We start from the raw sequence: 24,648 nt of genomic DNA on the forward strand, positions 1-24,648 counted from the left end.
TTCCTACGGTTTAACCAACTTGGACACTAGTGGCACACTGGGAATTTTAAGTATGAGTGCCAAAGGCTTATCCATGAGTGATTATATCTCTCTCAGTCTCTCATAATTAATTTGAAATATGACAGTCTCGCTCTTTCTCTTTCACAAAAAGTTGAAATATGACACTCATTCACTCTCTCCCATAATTAGAGTTGAAATATAACTCTCACTCTCTGTCTCATAAGACGAAGGAGGTTAAAAGTATGACACTCTTCACTCTCTCATAATAAGAGCTGAAATAAGACTCTCTCTCTCTCAGAAAAAATTCAGTTATGAATCTCTCTCTCTCTCGTGAAATTAGTTGAAATATGACTCTCTCTCTCTCTCTCTCTCTCTCTCTCTCTCTCTCTCTCTCTCTCTCTCTCTCTCTCTCTCTCTCTCTCTCTCTCTCAGGAAGTGTCTATACATACATTAATAAGTTTTGATGGCATAAAAACATTTGTGCTATACATTTAAAGGCACCTTAAATTTATACATACGAGGTTGGAATAAAACATTTGACCGAAATACTCCTTTTTATATAATTTAATATCACTGTATATAAGCAAGCAAAGGCTCCAAGTTTGTTGAAAAAAAAAGCTACACATTACATAACAAATAAAGTTAGGTCGCTAAGTTCTACAGTTAGCCTAAAGAGTTGCAGCAAAGAACAGGCATCGAAAAATGTGGATGATAATTCATGATAAAATATTGTACCGTATACAAATCTTCCTTCCACTGGAATTTTCCAGGTTTTAAGTAGTCACACCTTCCAGCTACGATAATTAAAGCTACATCAATCAATGCACTCATGAGTACAGGCATACAGCATGTGTGTAGTATACATACATACATACATATACACGCATACCCAATAAACAGCCAATACCACTAAACGGTAAAGGGCAAAATAAAAGTAATAAATCAAAGCTTATGAATACCACGATGAGAATTAAGTCTAAAAATGATTAAATCACAAGTCATTACAGTTCACAGTACACTCCAATCTTAAGGCAATCAGTCCAAGGCAGTGATATATATACGTTTAGATAAACACACAAACACAAGTCCTAATTTAAGACATTCTGACGACTTAACAATACTTTTAGTCTACACTTCAAACTCGGAAGGCTTCTTTATAGGCCTATAAAAATACTTTCATCTTCACTTGACAGGGTATTAGGAGGCCTATAGCAACTCGATAGGCTATTAGGCCTATAGTAATAATACTTTAGTCTTCACTCGAAAGGGCATTAGGCCTATAATAATACTTGGGTCTTCACTTGAAAGGTCAGTAGGCCTATGACAATTTTTGGTCTTTATTTGAGAGGCTTTTGGGCCTAAGACAATTCTTGGGTTTTCACTCGAGAGGCCATTAGACCTATAATAATACTTTGATCTTCACACGAAAGGCCATTAGGCCTATAATAATACTTTGATCCTCACGCGAAAGGCCATCAGGCCTATAACAATACTTTGGTCCTCACTCAAGAGGCTATTAGGGCTATACTAATACTTTAGTATTGACTCGAGAGGCTATTAGGCCTATAATAATAATAATAATAATAATAATAATAATAATAATAATAATAATAATAATAATAATAATAATAATAATAACTACTTCTGGGGCATACGAATTAAAAAGAACATATGTGCTTCCATGGTAACGTGTTTTAATAATATATTATCTTTTAGCTCTGGTTTTCCTAGGCCAGAAAATTACTGTTGTTTCGACCCCACCGGCTCCCGCCAACGAAAACTGCGCAGAGGAGGAAAAACAACGAGCAGGAGAGAGACAAAACAACCTGAGAAGCGACGACGAACGTCAGAACAACGAGAGAAGAGATGAACACGGACGTGAACAAAGCCAAGAGGAGAGAGACGTAGAAGGTGAGAACACCCTGCAGAACAGAGGACGAGGTGAGAAGAACAGCGAAGACCAACAGCGAAAACAAGAAGAGCGTCGCTACGAAGAACAGCAAGTTGGCGAGAAGGTCCCGCCATCGGGCGTTGGAAAAGGGCGCGAAGGGGCTGATATTATAGCTGCCCTCCGGAGCCAGGGGGGAGGGGGAGGAGGACCCTTCCTCGGAGGGCGTGCGAAGGAGGGACGAAGAAGAAACAGTCGACGATCGCAAGGAAGACGTCGATCCGGAGATGAACGTCGAAGGGGAGTGAGAGAGGGAGGAGGATTGAGGCAGAGGGGATGACGAATAGAGGGATACATTGGAGACGGACGATAAAGGGGAGGACGAAGGAGAATAGGAGGAGGAAGAGGAAGAGGAGGAAGAAGGGAGGAAGAGAGTCACGAGAGACGGGGAAACCAGAGGTGAATCCGAGTCGGTCAGTTTGGTGGTTGGTTAGAGGTAACCTAGGCCTATAAACTTATCAAACTTATAGGAATTACGCCCGATGTAATTCTGCTAGGCCTAGTGTATTTCACAGTTAAAATATACAACGTTGAGTGTAATTGTTACCCCTTTGAGCGGTTTTTCCTTATTTAATTTTCTTAAAGTTAAAATCACTTAACTGTGGTGGTCAGTTTGGTATAACTGTTTCAGTGAAATAGGCCTAAGAACTTATAGGAGTTAGGCCTAATGTAATTCGTAGATATCATAGACGATGTTAAGCGTAATTCTTAAGCCTTTGAATGGTTTTCCTCAATTTTTTTTTTTCTAGTAAACTTACTTGAAAGAGTCAGTCAGTTAAGTGGTTGGTTAAGTAACGTGGGCCTAAGAAATGATCGAATTTAGGCCTAATGAATTTGCAAGATATCACGGACTATATTGAATGTAAGTGTTTCGCCTTTATAGGATAGTTTCTCTCTTATTTTTTTCATTTATTCAAGGTGAAATGGCCCAATTATAACATTTATCACTTTACGAAATGAATTAAGAAATTGCAAAGAGTCTAGATTGAATAAGAATTGCCTTTCAAGAAATAAAAACTGTGAAAATTTTATAGTTATATGTATAACAATCTTTTTCTATAAGTGTTGGATATTAAATTTAAAAGACGAGGGAAATACACTATATCAACGCTAGTATCAACCACGAAGATACATCAATATACAAATGTGTTGTATCGCCGTAAAATTATTTTACTATGATTTGACCCTCTGAGCGCAATCCAATTTATAATAGGAACTTGAAATAAAAGTAAATTTAGCGTATCACTGATAGATCTACTGACGCATTCGTTCAATTTGCGAAAGCCCGAGTTATCCACGTAATTACAGCTTCGAAATATTCCAAAATTAAGTTTATTCACGAGAGAGGAGGGAACACTGTCGACTACGGCTAAAAAAAAAATGTTGTCTCACTTCTTCTGGACACTTGACTTAAGCACTCTTTTAACACTTTTGATTTTAAAGCACTTCCGGAAAGTCTTACGAGATAGTACAATAATAATAATAATAATAATAATAATAATAATAATAATAATAATAATAATATATTCCACTGACACACTGCGAAAGACTGTCAGTCAGAATTCTTATCTTACAAGTTTAATCCACATAAGTCACCCACATTACTCTAACCTACTTCTGCGAAAAACAAAGAAGAAGAAGAAAAAGCAGAAGAAAAAGATGATGATGAATGATAATGGCGAAGAATAGCCACAACAGATATTAATAATGAATGATAATAATAATAATAATAATAATAATAATAATAATATTAATAATAATAATTATTCTAATCCCAATACAACCTAAAAAGTGAGTTTATACACAGGAAACAGAATAGCAGGTATTCCGTTGTTACTCTGTTGAAATACGAGAAGACTTGATGCCTTAACTAGATTAATTCAAACTCTCTCTCTCTCTCTCATACACACACACATACACACACACACACACTCTCTCTCTCTCTCAATCACACACACACACACACACACACACACACACACTTAACCAGTCTTAATTCTACCAAGTATTATTATCTAAACACAAGGAAAAAGTTGATTTGTTTTTGTCATGAGGCCAAAACAGTATTTTTTTTGGTCGTAATAATAATAATAACTATTAATAATAAAGGGAGAAGCGGGGAAAAGGAAGAAGAATAAGAGGAGGAAGGGGGAGTGGAAAGAAGGGGAAGGGAGAAGTGGGAGGTGGTGAGGGAAAGGGAGTGAGGCTGTAGATGATAAAATTCTCAGGTAGAAGAAGAAGGGTCCCTTTCTTTTTCCTCCTTCATTATCTTCTTTTATTCCTCCTTCTCTTTCTTCTTCTTCTTTTTCTTACTTCCTCTTCACGATTATTGTGTGTCTATCAGTCCCAAACTATGCTTACGTTGGGGGTCCTGGAATAGAGAGATATACAAAACAGGTGATAAAATAATATTATTTTTATCTATTTATTGGCTCAAATGAGCACTGATAATGTGACTGTGATTTGGTTTACATTTGTTTCTTTAATAATAATAATAATAATAATAATAATAATAATAATAATAATAATAATAATAATAATAATAATAATAATAGTTGAATGGGAGCGTCCTTCTTTCTAGTGGATCACTCATGTCGTAGGACTCACCCACCCCGGGGTCGTAGGATTCCCCCGGACCCCACTCCAAAGGGTAATAGGTCTCACCCCCGGAAGGGAGGTCGTAGGACTCACCAACCCCGGGCTCGTAAGACTCACCTCTAGGGGTCGTAAAATTAACCTACCGCCGAGGGGTAGTAGGACTCGATCCCGGGGGGAGGGGAGTCATAGGACTCACCCCCTGCGAGGTCGTAGGACTCAACCCCTCCAGGGGTAGAGCTCACCCCCTGGGGGACGTAGGACTCACCCCCTGGGGGTCATAGGACTCAACCCCCAGGTGGAGGGCTCATCCCCTGGGCGGCAGTAGGACTCAACCCCCAAGTGGTAGGCTCATCCCCTGGTGTCGTAGGACTCAACCCATCGCCATCTTGGAATAAACAGAAGGCCATGAGAGACCCGAGCATGAGTCATCCACTGGACGTCCGAGTCTGGCCGTGCGTTTCCATTCACAACTTTGTATTTTTGGTGGCATTTATCAGTTATTTGCAGAATGTATAATTTTTTGTGTAAGTTAATTATGTTTTACAGTCTTTGGCATCATCAGTATCCTCTGGACCTGGTTAATATGATTAAATATCTCATAGGAAATAGAAGAAATTACTTGTGGTTGATATATAAAAGAATTAATTTATGGATGATAAATAAAAGAAGTAGTTTAAGGATGATAGAATTATAATGCTAGTAAAAAAAAATAGTACATCAAGATAATTTATATACATGTAAGTAACAAAAAGAAGCAGTGACTTTACAAAGCATAATCATAATCATAAATTGGTGCTATAAATATGGAATAAACAAAATAAAAAAAATAATGATAATTTACTCTCTAAATTATTATTTGAAATGCTGGAAGTATTATTTTTTCGTAACAGTCTCCAACTTTCTTTTTTTGGTTAAGTTTTTTCTTGCTACAATCGAGTTATTTTCCTGACAACAATAATTATTCATTAATACATTTGTAGAAGCCCATATCATCATTTTCTTTATCTGTTCAGCTGTGTCCTGAGTCGCAAAATTCATTTGGAAACAGAGCCTCATCGTCTACAAGAATATTATATATGAGTGCTGAGGCAAATTTTCTCTGGTCATTACAAGTTCTGAATTGAGGTATTTGTGTTAATTTATTGATTATTATATAACAATACATAACAATATTTGCTGCCGTATCATGAGGATATAATAAAGAGCCCACCCCTACTAATTCCCGAAAGATATCTGTGATTTTCTGGAAAGATCTCCTCATCATGCGCTCCAGTGATCATTTCTTTGCAAGAATTACATTTCCATTTTATTTCTTATACATTTCAACAAATGTACGGAATCATACATAAAGAAGAGAGGCCTACCACTCTGACTAGGATGATGATACACAATTGATAATTTTGGTGGGTGGGCAAAAAATGACATAGCTTTTCCATTAATGGCATTGTTATCGGTCACAACACAGAATACTGTAAAGCCTATTTCTTCCAATCCAATGATTATTTTCTTCAATATATTATGCAAAGTTTGGGCTTTCATACACTTAGTAGGAATAATATGCACAACGTCCTTGAATTTTGACCGTACGCTATTTAACATAAAAACAAATGCGCTTGTTGCAGCCTCGCTGCTATCAAAGGCTGAGCCAACAATATTTCCCCCTTTATAATCAAAATATGGTTTTAGATGAATTTCATCAACCATCAGGATCACTACTTTGTCATTGGGCAATAATGATTTATACTTATTTTTGATGTACATCAAGAAATTTGTATCATCTTGTTCCGTGGCCGGACTGAATTTTTTTGAAACAAACACCCTTTTTATAGTGGGAGTAGCTAGGTAATATAAGAAATTTCTTATCTCTCAAGAGCCTGTATCCCGGTGGGAGAACAATTATAGAAGACAGAGGAAAATATCACTAACTCAGATGAATAATCCAACTTATTAAGTCATTAAATGCAGTTGTTCACAAACAAATTTCAGTACGGTAGAATGTTTGAATGATGGTTCATCTAAAAGAATGGATAAAAATGAAATCACCAACTGAATAACACTAATGCTGTTGCAAGTTTTTGAACTTCTTTTATAGCTATCCGCTCTACTTAAGTTATCCAATATCTTTTCAAGTGTATTAGTATCATGAACTTCTACGGGAATCTTGAAGTCCCCTAATCGATTTACTTCAGTGTCTTGAACGAAAGCTTGCACGTTCGCAGTTTATTCTTTATCATTAGGGATAAAATTATTTTTGGGTACGGGAATTGCGCAACACGACAAATTGAAAGTCCCTCATTATTTTTATCAAAGTCCAATACTGAGTATCTAAAAACTGTAGCTTCCCAACAAGTTCATCAAACAGAACTGAATAGCCTAGAAGTTTGTATACAAAATGTCTACTGCAACACTCTCTGCTATTGCAGCCTGCATCGCTGATTGATCCTTCCTTGCTCTCTTCGAATCTGGAGATTCTCTCCGATGCGATGGGCACCTTCACGAAGTTGTGGTATTTTCAGTTTTGTAGTTGAGGTTGTGCCAGTACTTTTGTCATAACAGGATTTTTCCCCATACATCCTCTGGCACGAAATGCAAACTGCAAACCTGAAAACAGATTTGCAGTATATTAAAAAAAACTATTGCCCATTAACGAATATTGAAGTGTCCGAATATCTCAAATAAATACATCATGGTGATTAATGCAAATGTAGCTGTATGTCCATGATCCTCCTAAGCTACGTATATTGATTTTATTAGCCAACACACTACACCAATATTCCACAAACGATATTATAATTTTTCAATAGTAATGAGGTAAATGTCAAGTGTATTTTGTATACTCACTTTGCTATATTTGGTCGGGGTGTAGCTTTCTCGTTTTATGGCTCGTATCCATCTTGCTGCGAGTTCTTCATTCTTGGGGAAAGAAAATATGTTGACCTTGGGCCCTGTCTCGTAATTCCCCTTGCAATTTGGGACAACACAATGATAAGGCATCGTCGCAGAAACACTCGCAAACTTATGTTCACTATCAATATCCCTTTTGGTCTACAAATAACGCAAAAAAGATGGTAATTCACTCGAAAAAAATCAGCGGTGTGACCCCTTCTGAATTTAGAGCAGTACTAAGCGAGGTATCTGACTGACCGTAGGTCTAGGTCAGTCGGACTACCTTTGCTTGGGAAAACCCTGATGACGTTTAATCCGCTAGGCCTTCTCTCTCGGTGGCCATGGTAGGACTCGATCCCGGGGGGAGGGGAGTCATAGGACTCACCCCCTGCGAGGTCGTAGGACTCAACCTCCAGGGGGTAGAGCTCACCCCCTGGGGGACGTAGGACTCACCCCCTGGGGGTCATAGGACTCAACCCCCAGGTGGTAGGGCTCATCCCCTGGGCGGCAGTAGGACTCAACCCCCAAGTGGTAGGGCTCATCCCCTGGTGTCGTAGGACTCAACCATCGCCATCTTGAATACAGAAGGCCTGAGAGACCCGAGCATGAGTCATCACTGGACGTCCGAGTCTGGCCGTGCGTTTCCATTCACAACTTTGTATTTTTGGTGGCATTTATCAGTTATTTGCAGAATGTATAATTTTTTGTGTAAGTTAATTATGTTTTACAGTCTTTGGCATCATCAGTATCCTCTGGACCTGGTTAATATGATTAAATATAAAGGGAAATCAGTGCAGAAACAGTAATGAGAAACAAAAAAAGTTTATTCACAGAAATGAGTATATAAAAATGTATTATATACTTAGAAAGGAGGACAAGAGCACAAAAATGGTCACAAAAGATGCCTCTCTCTAGGAAAAGGTATAAGAGCTATATACAAAATAAATATTCACTATAATCTGCAGCAATTGTTCCTTAAAATCTTATTTCTTCAGTGTATTCAGCTTTATCTTTTTTGTTAATTTTCTGCCATTTTGAATGTTTTCATTACTTTTATTACAATAATTGTTTAGTAGGGCACTGGAGAAAGCACATATCAGCATTTTTTTAATTTTTTCCTATGCTATGCGCAGCATCACAATCATTTAAAGGTAAGTAGGCATCATTATCAGAAAGGACAGTGAGTGAAATGTTCGTGGCCAAATTCCTTTGATACATTGATTTGATAAAATCAGGACACTGTGACAGTTTATCAATGGTTATATAGCTAATCAGAATTGCGTTTACGACAGATTCATGCGGATAAAGGAGCCTTCCTCTGCTTATACCCTGAATGTAACTGTTATTGTCTGTTAGGCTATCTTTTGTTTCTTGGCAAGTAAGTAAGTCTCTACAGGAGCTACACTTAAATTTTTTCACAACAGCATACACACAATAGCCAGCAAGGTATGTTATAACAGGGAAAAGATCCATACATTTATCAATACATCTTGACTGACATCAATATCATATCATCTTGACTGACATCAATATAAAAAAAATCGTTATTTCCGGACTCCTGATTATTCATGCACTCCCAGTTCGTTTCTTCGAAGATCTTCAGTTCGATGTTTTTATTATTAAAAGTTATTCTAAGCACAGCCATTAACCTCAGTTTATTTTTCACACTCGAACACTTGTCGTAAAGAAATGTTGTAATTGCCAGCAAGTCGACGATATTTACCAAATCTATTTTCAAGTTCATCGGTTTGAAGTTTTCCTGGTAAGACATATTTCATTTTTTATTTTCTACACAGTATTTTTGTTATTTCTATAATTGCACTGGTTGTGTCTTTTAAGGCAGTGAATGTTTCCCTACTCAGCTTTCCACCAGTTTTAGTAATGTTATTCCAGAGATCTAACCAGATATGGAATTTCTGTAGGAAAATATCTTTTCGTCATTTACATTATACGTATGTTAGTGGCGTAGCATATTTATTGTGAAGCCGAGTACCTTTATGTGGATGCTTTACATTCATTATGGTCCACCAGAGATAAATGACTTTAATATAACTAGCTACATCTTCAGACTTTGGCAAACAGTATCTTTTCCCGTTGTCAAAAGTGCTTCTATGACATATTCATTGAAAATTTGTAGGGCAAGGCTAACGTTTTGGCTTTCTAGACTCGATGGATTTAATGTCTTTGATGTAAGTTTGAATGCATATCTGAGGAGAGAATCTGCTTCTAAATTGTGTAATTTATGCAAAGTGGCAAATGGAGCATTACATATTTTGGGTGCAGTGTGGAATGCACTCTCTAAGGGAAACTCAGGAAAAATCATGTTTTTATCAGCATCTCTTTGATTGATCCAATTATTTCTGATCCACTTCAGCAAATGCACAGAGTCAAACATGAAAAAAGAGGTCGGGAGTTATCTGCAGGGTGTTCATACAGAACTGAAGGTTTCGGTGGTAAAGAGAAGTGTGACATAGCTTTCTGATTTATGGCATTATTGTCTGTTAATTAGAAGGCCTCAGAAAAAGTACCCACAGCAATGCAAATTAAAAACAAATGGTTGAACAGTTTACAAAATATGAAAGTTGCAAGTACTGAGTTTTCATTTAAAGTCATCAGCAATGACTGATGATGTATTTTATAATCATTTCTGTTAATGTGCTGTTGTTTCTCATCATAAGTTCTGCGCTGATTTTCCACCATTATGCAGCATATTTAATCATATTAACTAGGTTTGGAGGATTATAATTATCTAACATAGCAATTAGATACTCTAGATAAAAAGTAATAAATACCACAAAAAATACAGAACTGGGAATGGTAACTTGTGGCCAGGATCAGACTTCTGGTGATGACTCATCGCTGTGTTTTGAGTGGTCGCACAGGCCTTGTCAATTCAAGATGGCGTTGACTCAACCTCCAGGTGGTAGGACTCACCCTCAGGTAGTAGGACTCACCCCCTGGGGGGTCGTAGGACTCAACCCCCAGGTGGTAGGACTCACCCCCATGAGGGTAGGACTCACCCCCATGAGGGTAGGACTCAACTGGGGGTAGGACTCCCCACTCGGCGGGGTCGTGCGACTACACCCTGGGGGTTTCTAGGACTCTTCGAGGGTGTCCTAGGACTCACCCGGTGGGGGTCGTAGGATTCACCCCCAAGTCGTAGGACTCAAACCCCAGGGGGGTTGCAGGACTAAGAGGTTAGAATCTAACCTCCTTTGCTACGACTCACCCACGGGGTCTTAGGATTCACCCCCACCCCCCACCCCAAAACTCCCAAGGGTCGCAGGACTCCAAGGTAGGACTCACCTCCATCACAAGATGCTGCAGGCTTTGGTCTCCTTGAACGGATTCTCGGACTGAGTGATGCCGGTCACTAGGACGTCTGTGTGTTGGTGTTCCTCGCAGTATTTCATCAAGCTGAAAAAGAGAGAGAGGGTGAGTGAATGAATGAGAGAGAGAGAGAGAGAGAGAGAGAGAGAATCTTAACCATAATAAGAATCATGAAGGAGATGGGGAAAATTACATAAAAAATCTGAGAGAGAGAGAGAGAGAGAGAGAGAGAGAGAGAGAGAGAGAGAGAGAGAGAGAGAGAGAATCTGTTGCCATACAATAAGAATAATGAAGATGAGGAAAATTACATAAAAAATCTGAAGAGGAGGGAGGGAGGAAGGGAAGAGAGAGAGAGAGAGAGAGAGAGGAGAGAGAGAGAGAGAGAGAAGAGAGAGAGAGAATCTTTACCAGAATAAAAACAAGAATTCATAAAGGAGATGGGGAAAAGTTACAAATAAAAAATCTGAGAGAGAGGAGAGAGAGAGAGAGAGAGAGAGAGAATCTGTTGCCACACAATAAGAATAATGAAGATGAGGAAAATTACATAGAAAAAATGAGAGAGAGAGAGAGAGAGAGGGAGAGAATCTTTACTATAATGAGAATCATGAAGGAGATGGGGAAAATTACATAAAAAATCTGAGAGAGAGAGAGAGTGAGAGAGAGAGAATCTGTTGCCATACAATAAGAATAATGAAGATGAGGAAAATTACATAAAAAATCTGAGAGAGAGAGAGAGAGAGAGAGAGAGAGAGAGAGTGGAGGGTGGTCTAATTATAAACTGGGCAAAGGGCGCCGCTGCCGCACCAAACAGACACCAAAGGAGAGAGAGAGAGAGAGAGGGTGGGGATTTGAACATGATATACATTTCCGACTCAGGCCGGACTTTCAGTATCATTTATAGACTCGAGCCCTTTCTAACGCACTGGGGAAATGACGTCATCACTTTGCTTGCGTTGTGAGTCATTGGATTCCTTCTGAATGACGTGGAATTCGAGTCAAAAGTGCCAGTCACGAAAGTGTTACACAAGTATAGAAAATGTTGAACGCATCCTCTTTCAAACAGTGAGTTTCTGATAGACTTTCCTGCTACAACTTTACATATTTGAAAGAGAGAGAGAGAGAGAGAGAGAGAGAGAGAACAGAGTTCCGCTTATCAGTGCCATGTTTAAAATTTATATAAGAAAAAACTAAAAAACTAAAAGAAATACACATACCAGTGGACGGGTTTTAGGTGTAGAAACGAAAATGGCACAATTAGGTATAATTTAGATGGGGATAAATAAATAAATAAATAAATATTATATATATATATATATATATATATATATATAGTATATTATATTGTATAATATATATGTAGATATACACATATAAATAATATATATATATATATAATATATATATATATATATATATATATACATGAAGGTTTTTGCTACAGAGGAAAAAATGAAATGCAAGAGAGCCAAGAACTTTCGGTCTAGTATGACCCTTTACTTAGGCACAAGTAAACAGGTCATACTAGACAGAAATGTTTCTTGGCTCTCTCTCCGCCTTTCATTTTTTCCTCCGTGGCAAAAATCCTTTATTTATACATAGCATCACGTTTTATATACTTCATGATCAAGTTATTCATATATATACACACACACACACACACACACACACATATATATATATATATATATATATATATATATATTATATATATATATATATATATATAATAATATATATAGATATATATATATATATATATATATATATATATATACAGTGGAACCTTGACATATGAAAGTTCCAACTTACGAAAAATTCAAGTTACGAAGGCAAATATGAAGATTTTTTTGTCTTTGCATATGAAAATAAGACAGGTTATGAAAGGATGTTACTGTAAAGTCTCGAGATTCACCCGGACCACCGAGAACAATTTTAAACCTCGTGCGCCGCCAACTGAGTAGACTCACCACCATCCTCCCACTCTCCCATTGGTTCCTGACGCTAGCCACAGCCGTAAGATCCTGCTCTCCTATCGGTCAGTATCTACCCCATCAAGCTCTACGTAAAAGCATCATTCGGCCACTCTGTAGCCCAAGCGTTATCGTACTCATGTGGAATTCGTTCGTTCACATATATGATTTTGTTTGTTAATGTAAATTCGTGTTAGTGATTTCGCTTTGTACTTTATCATGTTGTGTGAGAACTTAATTAGTACATAACTTAATTACGCATAGTCATGGGTCCCAAGAAAGTTACTGAAGTTCACAGAAAGAAGAGGATGCTTTCTATGGAGACCATGATGGAGATAATCAAGAAGTATGAGGCTGGCATGCGGTTAAGTGTGATGGCTAAGGAATACGGCCGAAATCTGTCGACAATAGACACCATCCTTAAGCAGATGGAAGCCATCAAAGCAGCTACACATTCCAAGGGCTTGACTATTTTGTCCAACAAGAGGAGCCATGTGCATGATGAGATGGAGAGGCTGCTTCTTGTATGGATAAAAGACAAAGAAATTGCTGGCGATACGATAACCGAGACAGCAATCTGCCACAAGGCCAGTGCTATTTTCGGCAATTTGATTGCCCAGGCCGAAGACGATGGAGGAGAAGGGACATCGACACCAACCCCAGACTTCAAGGCTTCTCGTGGGTGGTTTGAAAAATTCTGGAAACGGACTGGCATCCATTCGGTGGTGCGGCATTGAGAGGCTGCCAGCTCGGACACGAAAGCGGCCGAAGCCTTTATTAAGATGTTCAACGAGATGACGATCAACGAAGGCTATAGTTCTCAGCAAGTCTTCAACTTTGATGAGACTGGCCTTTTTTGGAAAAAAATGCCTCGTCGGACGTACATCACGGAGGAAGAGAAGAAGCTACCTGGGCATAAGCCTATGAAAGACAGGCTTACGCCCGCACTTTGTTCCAATGCCAGTGGGGATTGTAAGGTCAAGCCCTTACTTGTGTATCATTCTGAGACTCCTCGAGCCTTCAAGGCCCACAAAGTGCTAAAGGCGAAGCTTCCAGTGATGTGGAGGGCTAATGCGAAAGCCTGGGAAATGAGACTTTTGTTCACTGAGTGGGTAAATCTGTGTTTCGGCCCGACAGTGAAGAAATTCTTGTTAGAGAAGCGCCTCCCTCTGAAATGTCTGCTGTTGTTGGACAATGCCCCTGCTCACCCTCCTGGCCTCGAGGAAGATATCCTAGCAGAGTATTCTTTTATCAAGGTTCTTTATCTTCCGCCTAACAGCATCCCTCTCTTCCAGCCCATGGACCAGCAACTGATATCGAACTTCAAGAAGCTGTATACGAAACATCTTTTCAAGAGATGTTTCGACATCACCGATACCACAAACCTCACCTTGCATGAATTTCGGAAGGAGCATTTCGATATTGTGATATGCATCAGACTCATCGATCAAGCTTGGCAGGAGGTTTTGAGGCGAACCTTGAATTCTTCGTGGAAGAAACTCTGGCCTGATGCAGATCCAGAAACAGTTGACGATCTTGAAACTGTTTCGCAACCAGATCTTGACGAGACCGTTGCACCTGGCAAGTCCATGGGGCTGGTCGTCGACGAGGATGACATCAACGGCCTTCTGGAGGAGCACCAAGAGGAGCTTACGACGGATGACCTGAAGGAGTTGGAGGCCATGCAACATAATGTCGTTCAAGAAGGGTTCTCTAGCAGCAGCGAGGAGGAGGAGGACGACCCTATGACAACGGTAGAAATTAAGGATGCTCTAGGTGCTTTTCATAAAGTGCAATCATTTGTAGAAAAGAGACACCCCGAAAAGGCTTACACAGGTTGTATGCTTGCGCAGTTCGATGACTTTTCCCTTAGTCGTTTCAGGAACATTGTAAAAAGCAAGCAGAAGCAATCTTCCTTAGATAGTTATTTTTTAAAGAGGCCTTTAGTAGGAGTAAGCAAACAGGAAGATCCAAGTGATACGAAAAAACAGAAAGTTGAAAGTGAAGAAACTGAAATTTTGTATAAAACGTAAAGTATAAAAAAGTAAAAAAAATGTAAAAATAAAAAAAAGACAAAAAAAAGAAATTTAAATTTGAGTTTTTTGTAAAGTTAAGTGTTAATGTTTTCTGCCATTTGTTAATGTGTTTTGTAAAGTTTAGTGCTAATGTTTTCTGCCATTTTTTAATGTTTCATAAAGTTAAGTGTTAATGTTTTCTGCCATTTGTCCTCCTCCTCTGTCACCACTTTCGGAGATCGCTTCATTCGAAAGGTAAGGTTCAACATTTTACTACATGCGTATGTACGTACAGTATTTTTTGTATACCATGTACACTAATACACTTTATTTACAGGCATGTAGTATATATTAGTAGTATATGTAGTTTAAGTTAGGTATTGATTGGTCCAAATTGTTATATTTCATTGTTTATTGGTCAATTTAGCTTTATTGTAAAATTTACTGGGTCGTCTTTATTGTAAAATTTACTGGGGTGTTTTTGTAGGGCTTGGAACAAATTAGGCAATTTACATGTAAAATGTGGTTCAAGATACGAAAAAATCAGGTTACGAAGGCCACTTCGGAACGGATTAATTTCGTATCCTGAGGCACTACTGTATATATATATATAATTATATATATATATATATCTATATATATATATATATATATATATATATATATAATATATAATATATATATATATATACTATATATATATATATATATATATATATATATATATATAGATATATATACATATATATATATATATATATATATATATATATATATATATACATATATATTAATATATAATTATTATATTTATAAAATATAATATATTATATATACAAATAAATATTATATATATATATATCTATATAGTATATATATACTATGATATTAATATAATAACTATATATATATAATATTTATTATATATATATATATATATCTATCTATATATTATATATATATATACTATATATATATATATATATATATAGATATATTATTATATATATATATATATATTATACATATATATATATATATATCATTATAATTATATATATATGATATATATATATATACATATATATATATAAATAATATATATTATAATAATACATTATATATAATATATATATTATATAATATATATATAATAATCTAGATATAAATATATATATAATAAATATCTACTATATATATATTATATATAATATTATAGAACATATAGATATATATATATATAGATATTATTTATATACATATTATTATATATATATTATTAAATATACATAATATATATATATATATATTATAATATTGTAATATTATATACAATAATATTAATAATTAATATATATATATTATATATGTCTATATACTAATATATAGATATAGAGATATATATATATATAATATTATATATATTTTATTTAATATATATTATACAGGTAAATTATTAATATTGTATTGGAAATTGCAATAATAATAATAATAATAAAAATAATAATATTTGAAGAACAACAAACTCCACTACATCGTCCAGGAAATTCAATTAAAACAACAGCAACAGCGCCAACAACATTACCCATAATCCTCTGGAGGGTAAACAACCTCCCTCTATAGATTAAGGTCAGTGACCCCGTCCTAGGAAACGACCACAGGACAAATATTACTTAACGAGGTCACAGGGTAAACAATTAGGCTTCACCACCCGACGGACAAATACCGAAAATACTCCGAAGGGGATCTTTTAAAATATTTGCTCTGGAGGAAGCTGGGGTCTCTCTCTCTCTCTCTCTCTCTCTTGAGTTTCGGAACTCGAGCAGAACTCGATAATACTCTCTCTCTCTCTCTTAAAGAATGGGTAGGCATTACCTCGTAGAAACCTTTAACTCTAAAGAAAGAGAGAGCGAGAGAGAGAGAGAATAATATTACCTCTTCAAGTCCAGCTTTCTTTCTCTCTCTCTAAAAAAATAGATAAAGTTTACCTCGAAGAAACCTCTAACTCCTGAGAGACAGAGAGAGAGAGATGAGAAGACCGAGAGATTGAGCCGAGATGAGAGACGAGGAGAGAGAGAGAGAGAGAGAATAATATTACCTTGTTAAAGTCCAGTTTTCTTTCTCTCTCTCTCTGAAAAAGTAGAAAAAGTTTACTTCGAAGAAATCTCTAACTCCTGAGAGAGAGAGAGAGAGAGAGAGAGAGAGAGAGAGAGATTTATATTACCTCTTCAAGTCCAACTCTCATTCTCTTCCCTCTGAAAGAATGGATAAGGTTTAGTAAACCTCGAATGAACAGCTAACTCTTGAGAGACCTTACCTTACAGACCTTACAGTTCGTTCGGGTTGCCCCAGGTCCCTCAGTGTGAGGCACCTCTAATGTCTACCAGAGAGTTGCTAGTACATCTTCCGGTATATTTTGCATCTTCCAATCTTGGATGGTCTGGGATGCAGTTTAGATATTTGTCGAGCTTATTCTTAAACATATCTACGCTCACTCCTGATATATTCCTCAGATGAGCTGGCAACACATTGAATAGACGCTGCATTATCGATGCTGGTGCGTAGTGGATTAATGTCCTGTGTGCTTTCCTTATTTTTCCTGGTATAGTTTTGGGCACTATTAATCTACCTCTGCTTGCTCTTTCTGATATTTTTAGTTCCATGATATTTTCTGTTATTCCTTCTATCTGTTTCCATGCCTGAATTATCATGTAGCGTTTCTTCTCTTCTCCTTTCTAGACTATATATTTTAAGGATTGTAGTCTTTCCCAGTAGTCAAGGTCCTTAACTTCTTCTATTCTAGCTGTAAAGGACCTTTGTACACTCTCTATTTGTGCAATATCCTTTTGATAGTGTGGGTACCATATCATATTGCAATATTCAAGTGGACTACGAACATATGTTTTATAAAGCATAATCATGTGTTCAGCTTTTCTTGTTTTGAAGTGCCGTAACAACATTCCCATTTTTGCTTTACATTTTGCCAAAAGAATTGCTATTTGATCATTGCATAACATGTTCCTATTCATCATCACACCAAGGTCTTTAACTGCTTCCTTATTTGTGATTGTCTCATTATTAGGTCCCCTATATGCATATAGCTTTCCTTCTCTGTCTCCATAATTTATTGATTCAAATTTATCAGAGTTAAATACCATCCTATTTACCTCTGCCCAATCATATACTTTGTTAAGGTCTCTTTGTAGAGCGTTCCTATCTTCATCACAAGTAATTTCTCTACTTATACTTGTGTCATCAGCGAAACTACTCACTACCGAATCCTTAAAATTACTGTCTATGTCTTCAATCATAATAACAAACAGTATTGCAGCTAACACCGTACCTTGTGGCACACCGGATATTACCTTGGTTTCATCCGATTTCTCATCGTTTGCAATAATTATCTGTTTTCTGTTGTGTAAAAATTCTTTTAACTATCTTCCTACTTTATCTACGATATTGTGTTTTCTAATTTTCTTCGCTAATAAATATATTATGGTCTACTTTGTCAAAAGCTTTTGCAAAGTCTAGATAAACCACATCTGTTTCATTTCCGCTTTTCATATTTTTGAATATGTTCTCACGGTGGACTAACAGTTGGGTTTGTGTACTTTTTCCGGGTACGAAACCGTGTTGTCCTATATTAAACAAATTATTTTTTATTAAATGTTTCATAATATTTTTCTTCATTACCCTTTCATACACTTTCATAATATGTGATGTTAGACTCACAGGCCTATAATTACTTGCCTATAGTCTTGATCTACTTTTGAAAGTAGGGGTGATATATGCTAATTTGTGCTCATCATAAATCTTGCCTGTATCTACACTTTGTCTTAATAATATTGCAAGTGGCTTTGCGATAGAATGAACTACTTTCTTTAACAAAATAGCAGGCACTCCATCAGGCCCTGCAGCAGCTCCATTTTTAATTTCATTAATTGCCTGCACAATATCAGCTTCATTAATTTCTATGTCAGCTAAATATTCACTATTTTCGTCCCTTACTTCTATATCATTATCTTCATTATCTGTTCTACGGGTGAATTCTCTCTTATATCGTTCTGCCAGTAGGTTGCAAATTTCCTTTTTTTTCATTCGTTAATCTCCCTTCAATTCTCAGAGGGCCTATTTCTATTCTTCTTTTATTCATCTTCTTCGCATATGAGTATAATATAGTTTTGGGGTTTTTGCTTGATATTTAATAGGGTTTTTTCTTCCAAGTCCCGTTTTTCATTTTCTTTTGATTGTATAATCTTTTGTTCTGCATTTTCTATCTTACTTTTTAGTTCTATAACTTTCCATGCATTTTTTTTCTTTTGTAAGACCTTTTTTCCACTTTCTGATTTTCTGGAACAAGATCCTTCTGTCTCTTGGTATGCATGAATGATGTTTACTTTTCTTCTTCGGTATATATTTATCCACTATGTTCTCTAATATTTTATATAATATCTCCGTATTTACCCTTATGTCATCACTTACGAAAATGTTATCCCAATCTTTGTTTAATTCTTCATTTATTTCTGACCATTTTATATTTTTACTGTAGAAGTTGTATTTTCCATATCCTTCCCACTTTTTCATTTCTTGCTTATCTCTGTTTTCACTTGCTTTGGAATGAACTGTTAATTCTATGACATTATGGTCTGAAATACTCGCATTATAAACTATTATTTCTTTAACATAATTCATCTCGTTCACAAATACTAGGTCTAAAGTATTTTCCTTTCTTGTTGGCAGGTGATTTATTTGTTGAATGTTGTATTCTAGTAGCATATCTAATAGCTTTTCGAATTGCCTCTTATCTTCTGCACTACTATTACTCTCTTTTTTATATGTATAAGTACAACCACAATCTCCTATTCGTTCTTACACACACACACACATACACACACACAGACACAGACACACACACACGAGAGAGAGAGAGAGAGAGAGAGAGAGAGAGAGAGAGAGAGAGCTGGGGTGGGGGGGGGTGGGGGTTCTACTGCTGAACAGGTGAAGGCGTCATCATGTGTACGAATGACATCATCAAATTTCGACCGTGTTGACACACGCCTGTCGAAATTGCGTCATAAAATAAAACAAAAACGCGAAGCGAATTCTTATTGTATTATTCTCTCTCTCTCTCTTTATCTCTCTCTCTCTCTCTCTCTCTCTCTTGTAAAAGTAAATAAAAAGGATTCATAATATCTGATTCATCTACTGACTAATAGTTATGTCGCGTCTCCAAGACGGAGTCAAGCTCCAAATGAATTCCATTGCACCAACTTGGCTCCAAGTTGGCTCCAAACTTCTGAATGAGCTTCGATATTCATAGTTCCTCTGCTCTAAATGAGTTCCAGTACTACAACGGAGCTCTAATGCTCCATTTGCGTTCCAGGTTTCCAAAGAAGCTCCAATGCTCCAACTGAGGTCCAAAACTCCAACTACAGGAGTTTCAATGCTCCAGCAGCGATCGTGATCCATATGAGCTCCAACACCACACCTGAGCTCCAACCCTCCAACTGAGCTCCAAACTCTAAGTCCCGGTGCTCCACTTGCAGATAAAGATCCAAAATTCAAACAGAGCTCCAGCGCTCCATCTCTATCCAAAGCTGCAATAGAGTCTTAAAAGCTCCAATACTCCAATTGAGCTCAAAGGTCCACTTCAGTCATGACATTCAGAGGTCCAACTGGGCTCCAATATTCAAGAGCTCCAGTGCTCCGGAATGAGCTTCAAGGCTCAAACTAGGTTCCAAAGTTCTTGAAAAACTCCAGAGTTTCAAGTTGGCTCTAACAGTAAAAGGTCAGGTCGATATTTCTCATAAATAGTATTTTTTTTATATAGTTACTGTTGCTGTATTATCTGTATAAGTCCAAAATTATTATTATTATTATTATTATTATTATTATTATTATTATTATTATTATTATTATTATTATTATTATTATTATGTTGGTATAAATACTTTCTCTACAATTGTACAGAAAGGAATTAAAATTATATCTGACGATCAAAGAATTAAAAAAAAAAACAAGTTAACATCACAGAGTAACGCCTAACCCAAACTAAGAGAGAGAGAGAGAGAGAGAGAGAGAAAAGTAGTCCACTCCAATCTGCATAAGACGAAAAACTCTCTCTTTCCAGAAAAATATAAAAAATGAGAAACATTACGAAAAACCTCTAGCAATTGGGTAGGCGTCTTCCAACGACCCCATAAAAATTGTGCGAGTAATGTTTTTTACTGTCGTGGGCACGGCTAAGGTTTGACCCTTCCTCGTCTCGAGGTGACCTCGGATGGAAAATGCCAAAGGAGATTTCGCCAAATTCGTGGTCAGTTTTTTCTTTACTTTGGTTAGAAAGGAAAGTTAGAGTGGACATATGCAAATGATGCAAAATGTGTATTTTTTTTTTTTTTTAAGCATAGCAATTACCTGCCCCTCTTCCTCTCCCTCATCCTCCCCTCTCTCTCTCTCTCTCGCTCTCTTCGTCTCTCCTCTCTCTCTTCCATTCATCTCTCTCTCTCTCTCTATATATATATAATATATATATATATATATATATAGATATATATGTGTGTGTGTGTGTGTGTGTATTTGTGTGTGTGTGTGTGTGTCTGTGTCTGTGTGTGTGTATGTGTGTGTGTGTGTGTAAGTCACAATGCCCCCTTAACCTCTTAAATTCTTTGCTGTTTTTTGTACACGCTCGTCACCACAAAGTCTCGAGATCCAACTTCACAGAAATATGAAAGAAATCATGATGTCCTGAGATCATGATTTCTTTCATATTTCTTTGAAGAATTCGAGAGGTTAAGAGGGCATTGTGACTATTACATTTACAAATGTATCTGGTAAAATTGACCAGTAGATTCTACGTAAATTATATAATATAATATTATATATATATATATATATATATAGATATATATAAATATATATATAATATATATATAATATATATATATATTATATAAATATATATAATATATATATATATATATATATATATATATTATATATATCTATATATATACACGTCTTAAAACTGTATATAAATCAACTTCGCTACAAACCCTAGATTTAAAAGAAATACAAATAAAGAAATAACTCTTTGTATCACAAATACACGTAAATATATCCGGTAAAAGATCTGACCAATTGATTCTATATTTATATAATCGCACTTCCAGGTCGATATACGCACAAGCACGAACGCACAAACGTAAGCACAAAAAATAAAACATGCATTAGCACTGGCATCGATCAGTGCCAAGCAATGGACCGAGAGAGGGTCCGTCAGTACTAATTCGAGGTGGTGACGTCACCAAGGGGGGGAAGGGCATGACAAGCATGGCTCTATACTGCTACTCACGCAAGCAATCTCTCTCTCTCTCTCTCTCTCTCTCTCATATGACACCCTACAATCACACACACACACTCAAACACAGACACACACACATATATAAAGGAACTTTTGTAAAAATCCAAAGACTTATCTTTAAAGTCATGGAAAAACAGAAGCAGGGAGAGAATTCCCAAACTGTGCAACAAAGATAAAGGATCAGTCGCAGAATCGCGTGTTATGAGGACCACTGATTTCCAAAGAACCAACGTGGGAAGAGAGGGCCTGACTGGTGATATAAGGGTGATATCTCCTTGAGCTCACGGGATCACCGATTGAAATAGTACCTGTAGAAGTGTGAGTGAAGTGGCCATGTTGTTTTTAGATGCAGATCTCAATAATGTATTGTCTCCAAAAACACTTCGCTATAAAAAATTAAAGAATAGGGTTACAAAATAGCTCTCCCCCCCCAAAAAAAAAAATGTAGTTGAAAGAGAGTAGATGACAAAACAAAACCTTGAGGAACTCCACTGAAACCAGGGAAAGGAAGCAGATGTTATGCCATCAACACCGGATACGAGGGTACATGAAAAACTCAAAAATTAGCTGACTGAGGGGAAAGAGAGAGATACCACAAGGTGTTTACTTAACCCGCCATCTTTCCGTTATATTTTGGGATGAGGTTGCGACCCACAGCTCTTAATCACTAGCTTTTCAAGGTAATTCAACAAGAGCTCAATTTCATAACTAGTTACAGTCTATGACTTAATTTCTGTTGTTTTTTATGTACAAAACCTATCTTACTTTTCACAGTGGCACCGTCAACTGGGCAATAAAATCAAATGAAATCCATGCTCTGCATATTAAAATTTAAAACTTACAAAATTATGAATTACAGCAACACTGACGATTTTACAAGTAACACTCACTCGATTTTCCTCTTTCCAAGATGTCTGACGTCATCAAAGCCGCCGTTTTGAAAGGAGTCAACAGGATCCCTGCTTCCCCCGTAGGAAGCAACCTGGCAAATAATTGATTCAGATACCTCCTGGTTACGAAGCGACCACGACCATATGGAGAGGCGTTCAGTAGTAGTAGATTGAATTAGGCTACGTTTTTTTCGGATTCCAGGTTCCAGAGAACGTGAGAACGTTCGTTCACGTTCCGTACCTGTATGAGGACGCCACAGGCCTTGTTTGAACGAGGGGAATATACCGTATCAGTTAGATCTTTACGCAAATGCCACTTTTGGAGACGTCTCAGTCGTTTAAACTACGCTCTCTTCACATTTCTCGTTCCAGAGAACGTGAGAACGTTCGTTCACGTTCCCTACGTGTATAGAAACCTCACAGGTCTTGCTTTGAATGTGGGTATTAAACTGTATCAGTCTCTTCTTTACGCAAAGGCCACTATAAACAGACAAGCGTGCGACAATGCTGCCGCGCGTTTCAACAGCATCCACTTTACTCTGATGCGCGGTTTTAGCAAACTGCCTAAAAAAGCTCATTTACCTGTAGAAGTATATAGATACGCCCGCCTCCTGGTACCTGTCAAGAAGCGATACGTCCACCTCGCGGTGCCTTTGGAGAGTCCAAAACATGACCCGTCACCCACGACGGCAGTAAACGGGTTACTCACCCCGAAGGCTATTTATTATAAGTCGATAGACTGCACGCGATTTCCCGCCGACGACGCGCGGTCGGGCGGTGGAACAGGCGGCAGGCCACGCCCGATGACGTCGATAAAAAGGAAGCAGGCAGCGTTTGTGTTACGTATATATAATATATACGCTCGCTGACACCAGCGTGATTCATCAGGTCAGTCCCCCCCTCCCGCAACCCCCTTTTGACGTTCCAAACTTGTGGTGGGTCAATGCACTCTCTCTCTCTCTCTCTCTCTCTCTCTCTCTCTCTCTCTCAATTTGAGATAAGTCAAATTGTGAGTAAAGTTCCTAGTTAACGTAAATTAAATTAAAATATGCTGGATAAATTCTGGTAAATAGAGAAACGCTCAAGAAGTTGGGGGTGATATATAAACGACCTCGACTGAGAGAGAGAGAGAGAAAGAGACCTTAGACCTTACAGACCTTACAGTTCGTTCGGGTTGCCCCAGGTCCCTCAGTGTGAGGCACCTCTAATGTCTACCAGAGAGTTGCTAGTACATCTTCCGGTATATTTTGCATCTTCCAATCTTGGATGGTCTGGGATGCAGTTTAGATATTTGTCGAGCTTATTCTTAAACACATCTACGCTCACTCCTGATATATTCCTCAGATGAGCTGGCAACGCATTGAATAGACGCTGCATTATCGTCTGGTGTGTTAGTGGATTAATGTCCTGTGTGCTTTCCTTATTTTTCCTGGTATTGTTTTGGGCACTATTAATCTACCTCTGCTTGCTCTTTCTGATATTTTTAGTTCCATGATATTTTCTGTTATTCCTTCTATCTGTTTCCATGCCTGAATTATCATGTAGCGTTCTCTTCTCCTTTCTAGACTATATAATTTTAATGATTGTAGTCTTTCCCAGTAGTCAAGGTCCTTAACTTCTTCTATTCTAGCTGTAAAGGACCTTTGTA

General features: G+C 37.1%; 1 long non-coding RNA gene across 2 annotated transcripts in view; it reads right to left on the minus strand.

Moving 5' to 3' along the window:
- Positions 1 to 541: 541 nt before the first annotated feature.
- The window catches only part of LOC135201697 (uncharacterized), a 56,478-nt gene continuing 32,371 nt past the window's right edge, over positions 542 to 24,648 (minus strand). For both annotated transcript variants that reach the window (XR_010311588.1, XR_010311589.1), the window contains exons 3-4: positions 10,739 to 10,849; positions 542 to 4,319 (exon numbers count right to left, since the gene is read on the minus strand). This is a non-coding gene — a long non-coding RNA (uncharacterized LOC135201697). The remainder of the gene's footprint in view (positions 4,320 to 10,738; positions 10,850 to 24,648) is intronic.

Source organism: Macrobrachium nipponense, chromosome 28 (assembly GCF_015104395.2).
Source record: "Macrobrachium nipponense isolate FS-2020 chromosome 28, ASM1510439v2, whole genome shotgun sequence".
In the NCBI taxonomy this organism is placed as follows: domain Eukaryota; kingdom Metazoa; phylum Arthropoda; class Malacostraca; order Decapoda; family Palaemonidae; genus Macrobrachium; species Macrobrachium nipponense.